This window comes from Staurois parvus, unplaced genomic scaffold (assembly GCF_062004578.1).
Source record: "Staurois parvus isolate SC_StPar_1 unplaced genomic scaffold, SC_StPar_1.0 ptg000183l, whole genome shotgun sequence".
NCBI classification, from domain to species: Eukaryota; Metazoa; Chordata; class Amphibia; order Anura; family Ranidae; genus Staurois; species Staurois parvus.
The window spans coordinates 181965-195794 of record NW_028317979.1 but is presented as its reverse complement, the minus strand read 5'-3'; the positions used below and the strand labels follow the sequence as shown (position 1 = coordinate 195794).

The 13830-nt window shown below is 44.5% G+C and overlaps 1 protein-coding gene across 4 annotated transcripts in view; it reads right to left on the bottom strand.

Moving 5' to 3' along the window:
- Positions 1–4750, bottom strand: part of LOC149462174 (uncharacterized) — a 72101-nt gene extending 67351 nt beyond the window's left edge. For 2 of the 4 annotated variants that reach the window (XM_089677260.1, XM_089677261.1), the window contains exon 1: positions 4531–4726. The gene's annotated coding sequence lies outside the window, so the exon portion shown is untranslated. Of the gene's footprint in view, positions 1–4530 lie in introns of all 4 variants that reach the window. The other 2 variants (XM_089677263.1, XM_089677262.1) reach the window with 2 other exon arrangements.
- Between the last annotated feature and the right edge of the window lie 9080 nt (positions 4751–13830).

Below are 13830 nucleotides of genomic sequence, written 5' to 3'. Positions count from 1 at the left end.
TCATCATTATCAACAGTTACGTTTGTAATATCAATGACACATGAGTTCGATACCTCCCCAGGCAAGGGGATTTCTTCTCCTTCTCCTGTAGCCCCACTCTATTCCCAGCCCCCTTCCTCTGTCCATTCACAGGTTGCCCAGAGAGTGTCCGGAGAGTTCCAGGGGGGCCTTCAAGGTAATCTCGGCAGGGCCATAATAGGACACAAGAGTACCCAAATCGGCACCCAACAAAACAGGTGTGGGAATTTTATCCGAGACCCCCACCTCCCTCATCCCCCTTCCCGCACCCCAATCGATGAATACCTTTGCACAGGGTATGTGTGAACGGGTCTCCCCAACTCCAGTGAGGGTAAGGAACTTTCCTGGGATGAGGTTTCTTTACTCAATCACCTCTGGCCGGATCAAGGTGACTGATGTCTGCTCTGGTGTCACGGAAACCAGTTACAGACCGGTTGCCCACAGTGACTGGCTGCAAGTTGGCGGGGGTTACCGGCATCTTTCTGCGGATAAACAGCACTGAAGAAGAGTTGCTGGCCAGGTGATGTCATCTGCTTCTGCTCAGGACACTGCGTCCTGAGATGTTCGGATTTCCCACAGGTGTAACATCTGCGGTTGTCAGGCAGGGATGGCTTGGCCCCAAGTACTGCAGCTGTTGGGTGAGGGGAAGCTTGACTCACCGGCGTAGGAGGGGTTGCTATGGGCAATTTCCCTCCTTTCCAGCCATTTGGAGAAGCCTTGCGAGGGTCAAACACCTGCGTGTGGACATAGGTATCTGCCAGATCGGCTGCAGCTTTAGTAGATGCTGGTTCTCTCTCCAAGACAAACTGTCTGATGTCTTCTGGGCAGATATGCAGAAGCTGATCTCGTATCATGAGATCCTCCAGAGACTTGTAGGAGTCAGCTTTCAGTCCTTTAGTCCACTGTCGGAATGTGGTGCATAAGCGACTTGCCACATCCGTGTAAGAGTCCCCAGGTCCCTTTTGCAAGGACCTAAACCGCTTGCGGTACACTTACGAGGTCATCTGGTACTTCTGGACGATGGCATCTTTTAGAGCTTCATAATCATCATCCTGCCCCACTGGCAATTCGACAAACGCATCCAGGGCCTTGCCTCGTAGCCCTGGTGTCAGGTACCAAGCCCATTGTGCTTGGGGCAGATGGTACTGATGGCAAGTTTTTTCAAATGACAGTAAATAATAACTTTCCCTGGATACATATAACATTCTATCCACGAGTAGATTAATATGCAGAATCACCTGCCGAACGACTAGATATGAAATATGACATACCTGCTGGGACGGTTAAGGAGATATCATTTTCTGCTCTGGAGGTCAGCTAGGGAGTGTAATATATCAGACAACTTGTATTAAAGTGACCGGTCTGAATACATGCCTGGTTTTTATGTAAGTCTTTCATATTCCAAGATATGAAATCATAAGGGAAAAGGGGATTTTTAAATGTGAGTCCGTTTTACGACTACCTGGAATGTCTTTAAGGTTCAGTGAAGGACTTGGTTTATGGCTTTACGATATCCCAGATTGAGACGCTAACAGACATCTAGGCACCAGCTAGGTCAGGATTTATAGCTCTGGAGCTCTCCCGCTGAGCCTATTTGCTTGTGACCTCTGCCTCATACAGACCACATGTCACTCATCAGAGAGGAAGGGGGAATTTGGAGTAGAAAATGATACAAGATGGAGGCCTTTGCCAAAATGGAGGTTTGCATCCATCTCTGTGTGCACGATTGCTACAAGGACTACTGCCTTTAATACCTTCTGGCTGAATGCCCGGTCCTGTGGTGACAACAGCTCTACTCTGTAGTGTCTCATGAAGTTGTCCTGGCTTGTCCATGTGGCTGCTCGGCAGATCTGTTCAATCGATGCTCCAGCCCTCTTCACCCAAGAAGTCGCCAGCGATCTAGTAGAGTGAGCCCTCAGGTGTAAAGGAATTTAAACTCCTGATTGCTCCTAAACTAGGGTGATGGCTTGTCTGAACCATCTAGCTATTGTCGGTTTAGCTGCTTGCTGACCCTTCCTCGGGCCGCTAAGCAAAATCAAAAGGTAACTCGACCTCTTGAAGTTACTTACTCTATCTAAATATGTCAGCAAACACCTTCTGACATCTAAAAATTAAAACTCTTTTCCCTTTCATTCTTAGGGTTTTGACAAAAAGACAGTAGGACAATCTCTTGTGTCCCGTGGAATCGAGATGCCACCTTGGACAAATAAAGGGGATCCTGTCTAAGCACTACCCTGTCCTCCAATACTGGCAGGAAGGGTTCCTTGATCGACAGGCTCTGAAGGTCACCTCTCCTCCTTACCATTGTGATGGCTAACAGGAAGGCTAACTTAAAAGATAGCGTCCTAACTGAAATCTGCTACTGGCTCAAAAGGTGGCTTGGTTAACGCCTCTAACACCAGGGTTAGATCCCAAGCCAGAAAACTATGAATCTTAATAAGGGTCACTCTTTCCCTGGCCCCCAGAAACCTCTTTACTAGGGGCTCTGATGCAAGTCCCTGGTCCAAATAGATCGATAAGGCAGCACTTGCAGCTTTAGGGTGTTAACCGCTATTCCTTTATCCACTCCTACCTGGAGACAGTCTAAGGTCACAGGGACCATGAGAAGAGAAACACCCTTTTTCTGACATCAGCTAGCAAACACACCCCACACCTTGGCGTATATCTTTATAGTCACCTGTTTCCTACTGAGGAGAAGAGTTTCATATCATCTTCTTGGAACACCCCCTTCTCCTAAGAATCTCCCTTTCAAGAGCCAGGCCGTTAACAAAAAAAACTCCGGATTGGGGCGCAGTGTTGGCCCCTGCAAGAGAAGATCTTTCCTGACTGGGAGACGCTATGACCATAGACCACCTCTTTAAAGTGGCAAACCAGGCTCTTCTCGGCCACCATGGGGCTAGCAGGATCAATCTGCAACTTGACTGGCTCATCTTCTGTTGCACTTGCGGAATCAATGCCAGAGGGGGGCATATATATATATATCAGTTTGAAGTCTTATTCCTGTGCTAATATGTCCTGACCCTTGGACCCTTGTTTCCAAGCCATTGAGAAAAAACGCCTCACTTTCATGTTTTTCCTGCAGGTAAAAAGGTCTATTTCTGGGTTGCCAAAAACCTGACTTAACTGCAAAAAGACCTTTGAATTGAGTTACCACTCTCCCTGATGGATTAACTGTCTGCTGAGAAAGTCTTCTTTTGTGTTGGCCAAGCTCTTTATGTGTACCGCAGACACCAAAAGGACTGTGCCCTCTGCCAAACCTAGAATCTCCTGAGCTAGCCAATCTGATGATTCAGGTATGCTACTGTCAACACATTGTCCGACAGAATTTGGATTTCTTTTCCCCCAATCCTGTCTTCAAAGGACTTCAAGGCCTGACCCACTGCCAACAACTTCCTGTAATTGGAGTAGGTGTGGGTCCCATGGACCCGAAGCCTATTGGTCCTCTAAATGAGTTCCCCAGCCCCACTGGTTTGTGACTGTGGTTACCCGCACTGGGTCCCACTGCACCCATGGTCTTCCTCCCCCCAGATTCTGGGGCTTGATCCACCATCCTAGCAAGCCTTTGATATGCTGTGGGAGTGACACCCTTTCATCCAGTGAACTTGTTTTCCTAGAAGGAAGAACTGAAGCTCCCTGGAATGCAGCTGTGCCCACTCCACAGCCGATATACAGGGTGTCATGAGTCCTATGACTCTCATGATGTGCCTCTGGGAACAATCTGCAGCCGTTATTAACCCAGAAGCAGCCCCCACTACCTTGTCGATCTTTTCTTTGGGTAAAAATAGCCTTTGGACTATGGAGTCCACTATGTACTCCAGGAACAGTTTGGTCTGGGAGGGAGTCAATGAGGACTTTTCTCGATTGACAATATATCCAAGGTGAGGATCACTTTTTCCAGATCTCTCAGGAGTTGCTACTGTGAGGACCCATAGATCAGCACGTGGTCTAGGTAAGGGATGAGGGAAATCCCCTGGAGGTGTAAATACGCCACTACCTCGGCTAGGACTTTGGTAAAGATTCTCGGACTGGCCACCAGCCCGAATGGAAGGGCACGGAACTGCCAATGGCTGACCCCCTTCTCTATGAATATAGTAAACCGTAAGAAGGCTTGGTATTCTGGGGCAATGGGAGTGTGGAGGTAGGCGTCCCTGAGGTCTACCGTGACATAAACACTCCTATGAGTAGAAGTTTGCGTACATTGTAAACACTCTCCATACAGAACTTTTTGTACCACAGGAACCCATTCAACCTTTTTAGGTTTATGATCAATTGGAATTTCCATGAAGGCTTTGGACCATGCAGACATTGGAATAAAATCCTTGGTAAAGGTGGTCCGTCAATACCGGGACATTTACCTCCTGATCTGCTAGATCCCTCTGATCCCTGATACCCCTCCTTTATCAACTGGGACCCATTTAAATTGTATTCTCCACCCTCCCAGGCACATCTGTAGGGTAGTGAGAAAGGACCTACCTCCCCTTCTCTCTGCCCCACTAACCAAGTCAGACTCACCGCCTGTGGCCTTCTCAATGGCTGCAGCCATTGCCTTTTCTTCCATCCTTAGCAAGGGACTTTGGGACTCGCCTTTGCCAGGCTCCTGGGTCCGTTCCCTGGGGTAGTTATTTGAGGCTCATCACCAGCCTCATAAGGAAGGAAAAACGCCACCATCTTTGAGGCAGAAGTCCCACCCTCACCAGAAGTATACTGAGAGCGAGGCTTGGATCTTACGGGTCCTGCCCCCACCACCCTGCTTTCCCTGCTGTCAGGGATCCCGACGCCTCGGCGGTGCGCGCATGCGCAGAGCGCCGACTCGTCCGATCCAGCGAGCGCTGAACCCTAGGCGATCGCGGCGGCGGCCGCGCATGCGCACTAGCGATCGCGGCCGCACCAATGAGAGCACAGGGCGGCCTATTTAAACCTGCCCTGTGCATCTCCAAATCGCCTTCTGGTCTTGTCCTGTTCCTGGTTAATCCTGTGTTCCTGATACCTTGTTGCCGACCCAAGCCTGTCCTGATCCTGCTGCCTTCTCCTGCTCTGACCCCTGGTTACGTCCTGACTATTCTTTGCCTGTTCCTGATTGCCTGATCTCCCATTACTGAACCCGGCTTGTGACCCGTTATTCTTCTGCCTGCTGCTCTGCACTGTCTGCTCCGCTGTACTGACCCGGCCCGTCTGACCACGCATACCTCTTCACGTCTGGCTCTCACCTGCTCTACGCCATTGGCGTCCGCCTCTTCCACAGCTGGTGTTCCTCAGGGGTCGCGACCTGGTCTCGGGCTGCTTCAAGTCCATCCCCACCATCAGGGGCTCTGGTGAACCAGCAGACTGAGGCTTAGACTCTGCGCCCTGGGGAATTCCGGTCAGTGGGTTGCTAGAGGCTACCGCCAGGCGGTTGCTGACACCTGCCCTCTGCCCACCTGGGCTTCTGGCAGACTAGCCGCAGACTCCATCATGGCCATCCCGTTACCCTATAGGGGCACACCGTGAAAACATGAGTCGGCCTGCAATCCCTATACCCATGAGAGCTACATCATGGCCCGGTCCTCTCCTGGACAGACCTCCCCACTGCCCCAGAAGAGGGAGGAAGGACACTTGACCCGGGAACCCCAGGCACACCTCCCCTGTGCCTGGGAAGTTCCCCTGTATTGGAAACCCCTGGAGTGGGTAAGTGACCCTGGCTACAGCCTGCCCTCTCCAGCTCAGCTCTTCACCCCCCAGGGGGACCTTCCAGCCCCAGCCCTTCAGTCTGCAGAAAATAAACATTTTTCAGCAGGGAAACATAAATAAAACTGAGGAGGGGAGGAAAGGGCAGGTAATTTAAACTCAATTTAAACTAAATTTTTTATTGTGTTTGCTGTCAATTTGAGCTAGTCATCTCTCAAGTGTGCCATCCTGGAAGATGACTGGAGAAAACAAGTTTTGTTACAAGAATATTGCTTTTTTGACAAATAGAAGTGCAACTTTAAAAGATTTGAAAAAACAAACTAAAAATCAGTGCTTCACTTGCTAAAAACTGAATCTGTGCAACCAAAATTGTATAGTGTATGGGGACTATGTTAACCAACAGAAATAAGGAAACAATGGTAATGCACTCATAAGCTTCAGAGTGAAACAGGCATAGAATTAGCTCAATGTGAAGGTCTCAGTAGTGGTAATATCGTCCACTATGTGGTATGTCATTTCATTGCACATTTGATATGATTTGGATATTTTAGCACTGTGCTTTATATATAATTTCATTGGAGCTGTGGTATCTGAGCTTATAGTGCTGGCTGCTTTTCCACTGTTCTATTCACTACTTAATGAACAGCACAATGGCTAAATAATTAGTTCTTCCACCTGGCAGTACTAAAGTCATTGGTTTGAATCCCAACCACAGCACCACCTGCCTGGAGTTTGCATGTTCTTCCTGTGCCTGTGTGGTTTTTCTCTGGGCACTCCAGTTTCCTCCCACACTCAAAAGACATGCTGGTAGGTTCATTGGATCCTGTCTAAATTGGCCCTAATATGTGTATATATAAATGTAAGTTAGGGACCTTAGATTGTACGCCTCTTGGGAGTTAGGGACTGATGTGTATGTACAATATATATGTAAAGCGCTGTGTAAATGGATGGCGCTATATAAGTACCTATAATAATAATACTTTAGCTCAGTGTTTATTTTGGAGTAGTGGTAATAGTCCCGACTGGAGCCGCTGGGATCATTGAGAGGCAGTAGATGCCAGTGACAAGATCCAGAGAACCTGTCAGAGAGCTGCCACGGAAACTGTCAAAAGCCTGGGTGCTAGTAGCCAATCAGGAACTGTTTCAGATGCCACTTTGATCAGCTGATGAAGGAGGCATGATTTTGCCTCTGAAATGGTTCCTGATTGGTTACTAGCACCCAGGCTCTTAACAACTCCATCTGACAGTTTTTCCAAGGTTCTCGAGGCGGTTCTCTGTCAGCTTCTCTGGATCTTATCACCAGCATCTATTGCCTCTCCATGATCCCAGTGGCTCCAGTCGAGACTATTACCACTACTAACAGCTCCACTTTGAGCTAATTCTATGTCTATTTCACATTAAAGTTTGTGGGTAAATTAAATCTTGCTGCACTATAGGCAGCCTGCGCCTTTTATCTCCCCTTCTCTCACTATGAAAACCCCCCAAAAAAAGTCCTTCCCTCACATTATAGTTCTGTGTTTGTTTGTTAATGAAAATTTGTATATATTTTGTCAATTGACAAAAATTTGAATGGATTTTCGTCTTGTTTTCCTAACTAAAAACCTCTGACAAAAATGATGCCGAAAATATTTTCATTGACGAAATTAGCACTGCTAGTTTCCCTAACACCCATGCAAAGTGTTTCCCAACCGTTTGTTATACATAGAGTATGGCGTACTCCACTTAAGCTATTTCGGTGGGGATGTAGATATATCCTGGAGTGTCCTCTTTGTAGGGACTCCCTGGCAGATCTTCTCCATATGCTGTGGGAATGTCCTAAACGTGTTCATTATTGCTATATGCTATTGGACATGATTAACAGGGATTATCAAACACAAATATATACCCCGGGGTATGTTTATTAGGAAACCTGGATGAGAAGTACTTGCCAGAGGGTAGGGTGCCTGTATCTAGATTACTGTTTATTGCATGCAAATCTATTGCCATGAAATGGCTTTCCCCCAGCCCTCCCACATTTGAGGAATGGCACATGCAAAATAATACTACCTTACTGAAAGAACAGCAGATTTATCAATGCAGGCTAACCCCAAACAAATCTTTTAAACTATGGGAACCCTAGCTAGCTGCTTATCATTAATAACACAATGGTTACTGCAATGCTGACCCAGGGTACATCATAAGTAGTGATATATAAAACATGTGATACAAGTATTTTCTTGCTCGCTGGTTGAGTGATTTTGAACAACTGATGATGGATGTCCTCACCAACTTTGAATGAGTGTGAATGTTTTTTGTTTGTACTGTAAAACTGACAAACCTTAATAAAAAGTATTTGGAAAAAACAAAAACATTTATTAAAAATGTATTTTTAATAATGAAGGATCATACAACTACATTTCGTACGGGTATAGCCACTGTCATAATTAGGCTGTTGTGATATCAACTGGTTGCAATTCAGTTAAACTGGATTATGGTCAGAAAATCCCCAGCTTGGCCAGTGTTACAAGCAGATGTTCTAAACTCATCAAACTTTTCACCTGTATGTACTGCATATAGTTATTTTTATTAAAAGAAAGGTCATTCTGTCAGGTTGAATTCATATCTAACAGAATATTATTTGTTCACTTTATGCAAACATGAATATGTGGATAAGAACATTAAAGACTGATAAAATATCAGTACCTCCTTTGTTCAATTGATACAGATATATACAGTATAAAAAGGTTAAAATCACTGAAAGAGAAAATATGATGATATGGTTAAGAAACTGACAAAAACAGGGATCTGGCAGCTAAAGAGATCATTGCTAATAAAAGACTTATTTTTCAAAACCAGTCATTGGTAGTTTCAGTATGTAGATAATACTCCAATTCATGAGGCAATACTAAATTATAAAATGTAATAATAAAATGTAAAATATATATTGTTAATACATTGTAAATATAAAAGGAGTTTGAAATTGCACATATTGTTTAAAAAAGTATAGTAAATAAATATCCATTAGTTCACCACAGAGGTCTCTTTGAGTGTTCTTTCTCATCCTGTTCACATAATATAAAACTTATTATTATTATTATTATACAGGATTTATATAGTGCCAACAGTTTGCTCAGCGCTTTACAATATAACGGGAGACAATACAGCAACAATACAGTTCAATACAAGAGGGAAAGGAGGGCCCTTCTCCTTGGAGCTTACAATCTAGGAGGGAGGGGCTAGTGGTACAAAAGGTAGTAACTGTGTGGGATGGACTGGTTGGAAGAGTAGAAGATTCCATTATTAGCTGAGGGCAGGATAGGCTTCCCTGAAGAGATAGGTTTTCAGAGATCTCCTAAAAGTGAGCAGAGTAGACGATAGTCTGATAAATTGGGGTAGAGAGTTCCAGAGGATGGGGGAAGCTCTGGAAAAGCCCTGGAGACAAGCATGGGAGGAGGAGACAAGGGAGCTAGAGAGCAGGAAGTCTTGCGAGGAGCGGAGAGTACGGTTTGGGTGATATTTAGAGACAAGATCATTGATGTAATTTGGGACAGAGTTATAAATGGCTTTATACTTATTGTCAATGTTTTGAATTTTATCTGTTGTGCAATGGGAAGCCAGTGGAGGGATTGGCAGAGAGGGGTGGCAGATACAGAATGGTTAGTAAGGTGGATAAGTCTGGCAGCAGCATTCATGATAGACTGAAGAGGGGATAACCTGAGATTCGGTAGGCCCATGAGGAGGGAGTTACAATAGTCAAGGCAAGATATAACAAGGGAGTGAATAGGTTGCTAAGTGGTTTCCGAGGTTGGAGATGTTGCAGAGGTGCACTCTACAAGATTTGGACAGTGATTGGATTTGGGGGTGAAAGGACAGATGGGAGTCTAGGATTACACCTAGTACCCTGCCATGAGGGGAGGGAATGAAGATTGTGTTATTAATCTTGATGGAGAAGTCAGGGGAGGGGGCATGGGCTGGGGGGAATACTAAGAGCTCAGTTTTGGAAAGATTGAGTTTGAGGAAGTGGAGTGACATCCATGCCGATATGTCGCTTAGTATGACTGCCCATATGTACAAAATAATAGTAATTATTATCATCTTCATACTATTACTTCAATTTCCATTTTAAACATGGGCTACTGCATCACCAATAACCTCGGCTCGATATAAAAAGTACTTTACTATACTTTTCATTCTATGTATCGCTCAGTGAATGTAGAGCTGTTTGGTAATTTGCCTAACATTCACTCTTTTTTTTGTCTTGCACAATATTTAAACTATTTTCAAGCTTTGATTGGGGAACATACACTGTTCAAAAAAATTAAAGGAACACTTTGAAAACACATCAAATCTCAATGAGGAAAAATATCATGCTGGATATCTATACTGATATGGACTGGGTAATGTGTTAGAAATGTAAGGATGCCCCATTGTTTTATGGAAATGAAAATTATTAACCTACAGAAGACTGAATTCAAAGACAATCTGAAAATCAAAGTGAAAAAAATTATGCAGCAGGCTAGTCAATTTTTCTGAAATTTCATTGCATCACCATCAAATTGGTACTCAATAGTTTGTATGGCCCCCACGTGCTTGTATGCATGCCTGACATTGTCGAGGCATACTCCTAATGAGACGACGGATCATCCTCCAGGAACTGCCTACATACTCTCGCCACATGAGGCCGGGCATTGTCATGCACCAGGAGGAACCCAGGACTCACTGCAGCATAGGTGCTGACAATGGGTTCAAGGATTCCTAATGATATATCGTATATGATATGAAATATATATATATATATATATATATATATATATACAGTCATGGCCGAAATTGTTGGCACCCTTGATATTTCTCCAGGAAATCATGTATTTCTCACGAAACGTATTGCATTAACACATGTTTTGCTATACACATGTTTATTCCCTTTGTGTGTATTGGGACAAAACAAAAAAAGGGAGGAAAGAAAGCAAATTCGACATAATGTCACACAAACCTCCAAAAATGGGCTGGACAAAAGTATTGGCACCCTTTCACAACTGCGGATAAATAAGAATGTTACAAGCATGTGATGCTCCTGTAAACTCACCTGGGGCAAGTAACAGGTGTGGGCAATATAGAAATCACACCTGAAAGCAGATAAAAAGGAGAGACGTTCACTTAACCTTTGCATTGTGTGTCTGTCTGTGCCACACTAAGCATGGACAACAGAAAGAGGAGACGAGAACTGTCTGAGGACCTGAGAACCAAAATTGTGGCAAAATATCAACAATCTCAAGGTTACAAGTCCATCTCCAGAGAACTAGATTTGCCTTTGTCCACAGTGCGCAACATTATCAAGAAGTTTGCAACCCATGGCACTGTAGCTAATCTCCCTGGTCGTGGACGGATGAGGAAAATTGATGAAAGATTGCAACGCAGAATAGTCCGGATGGTGGATAAGCAGCCCCAAACATGTTCCAAAGACATTCAAGCTGTCCTGCAGGCTCAGGGAGCATCAGTGTCAGCGCGAACTATCCGTCGACATTTAAATGAAATGAAACGCTATGGCAGGAGACCCAGGAGGACCCCACTGCTGACACAGAGACATAAAAAAGCAAGACTACAGTTTGCCAAAATGTACTTGAGTAAGCCAAAAGCCTTCTGGGAAAACGTCTTGTGGACAGATGAGACCAAGATAGAGCTTTTCGGTAAAGCACATCATTCTACTGTTTACCGAAAACGGAATGAGGCCTACAAAGAACAAAACACAGTACCTACGGTAAAATATGGTGGAGGTTCAATGATGTTTTGGGGTTGTTTTGCTGCCTCTGGCACTGGGTGCCTTGACTGTGTGCAAGGCATCATGAAATCTGAGGATTACCAAAGGATTTTGGGTCGCACTGTAGGGCCCAGTGTCAGAAAGCTGGGTTTGCGTCCAAGATCCTGGGTCTTCCAGCAGGACAATGACCCCAAACATACGTCAAAAAGCACTCAGAAATGGATGGCAAAGAAGCGCTGGAGAGTTCTGAAGTGGCCAGCAATGAGCCCAGATCTAAATCCCATTGAACACCTGTGGAGAGATCTTAAAATTGCTGTTGGGAAAAGGTGTCCTTCCAATAAGAGAGACCTGGAGCTGTTTGCAAAGGAAGAGTGGTCCAAAATTCCGGGTGAGAGGTGTCAGAAGCTTATTGATGGTTATAGGAAGCGACTGATTTCAGTTATGTTTTCCAAAGGGTGTGCAACCAAATATTAAGTTAAGGGTGCCAATACTTTTGTCCAGCCCATTTTTGGGGTTTTGTGTGACATTATGTCATATTTGCTTTTCTGCCTCTGTTTTATATTTGTTCCAATACATACAAAGGGAATAAACATGTGTATAGCAAAACATGTGTTAATGCAATACCTTTTTTGTGTGAAATACTTGATTTTCAGGAAAAATATCAAGGGTGCCAACAATTTCGGCCATGACTGTATATATATACACACGATACCTATCCCTCCATGGATACGCCTCTCCAGACCATCAATGATCCACCACCAGAACGGTCATGCTGAACAATGTTACAGGCATACAGGCAGCATAACATCTCCACGGCTTCTCCAGACCCTTTCAGGTCTGTCACATGTGCTCAGGGTGAACCTGCTCTCATCTGTGAAAAGCGCAGGGCGCCAGTGATGGACCTGCCAGTTCTGGTGTTTAATGGCAAATGCCAATCGAGCTCTATGGTGCCAGGCAGTGAGCACAGGGCCCACTAGAGCAATTCAGGCCCTCAGGCCACCCTCATGAATTCTGTTTCTGATTGTTTGGTCAGAGACATTCACACGAGTGGCCTTCTGGAGGTCATTTGTAGGGCTCTGGCAGTGCTCATCCTGTTCCTCCTTGCACAAAGGAGGAGATACCGGTCCTGCTGATGGGTTAATTACCCTCTATGGCCCTGTCCAGCTCTCCTAGAGTAACTGCCTGTCTCCTGGTATCTCCTCCATGCTCTTGAGACTGTGCTGGGAGACACAGCAAACCTTCTGGCAATGGCACATATTGATGCACCATCCTGGAGGAGCTGGACTGCCTGTGCAACCTCTGTAGGGTCCTGGTAGTGACACTGACCCTAGCCAAATGCAAACCTTGTGAATAACATTTAGAAAATATGAGTAGGGAAAAAAATGTCTGTGGCCTCCACCTGTAAAACCATTCCTGTTTTGGGAGTCATCTCATTGTTGCCCATCTAGTGCGCCTGTTGTTAATTGCAATAAAACTTAAGCAGCTGAAACTGATTAATAACCCCCTCAGCTGCTTAACTGACCAGATTAATATCCCAGGGGTTTAATTGACTTGATGCTATACTCTGATTAAAAAGTGTTCCTGTCATTTTTTGAGCAGTGTATATTATAAAGTGGTTACATAGTTAAGATGAAAAAAAATCATCTAGTTTAACCAACAGAACCAAAAAGAAAAATAAAGAGAAAAACATCCATATATACTATCCTATACCCACAGCTGATCCAGAAGAAGGCAAAAAAAAAAGTATCATCAATTTTTCCCCAGCGAGGGGAAAATTAATTCCTGATTCCCCAGAAGACAATTAGATATTCCCTGGATCAATTAAGTAAAAATGTTAGTAGTTTCCAGCCTGCTCTTTAGCATTGGAGGATTTTTTGAGTGCAATGGTGCTCAATGTTGAGAGGCACCAGGTTCTTTGGCACCCTCTCTGTTGGAGGCTAATAGATGCTTGTCTCCTCCCTGGTGGACTGGTTTTAGGAGATTCCTGAAGTACATCAGTGCTTGTTGGTAAGAAAAGTAAGTAAAATAGACATGCAACACAAGTCCTTTAGTATTCTTTTTTAACTTCTAATTACCTTTACAGGGTCCAGCAATATCCAAAAGATTTTTTGCAGCATCCAATATATTACTAACAAGTCAAAGGAAGGAGCAACATAGTTGGTTAGCTCTGGAGAGGAAATCAAGCAGATTTTTTGTAAATAAAAATATCAAATTAAACAAACAACAAATTGCATTCTCTACTGATGGTTTAAGCACCATGGAATGCAATTATAGGCTGATGAATAAAGGGAAGCCCATTATGATTAACCCAAAGATTCATCCAAACAGGCAAAATAGCCACTGCTGTACCAAGATTCACCCTTTTGCCGTGATTCAATCTAAAAAGATATGCCCAGTGAATTACACATAAT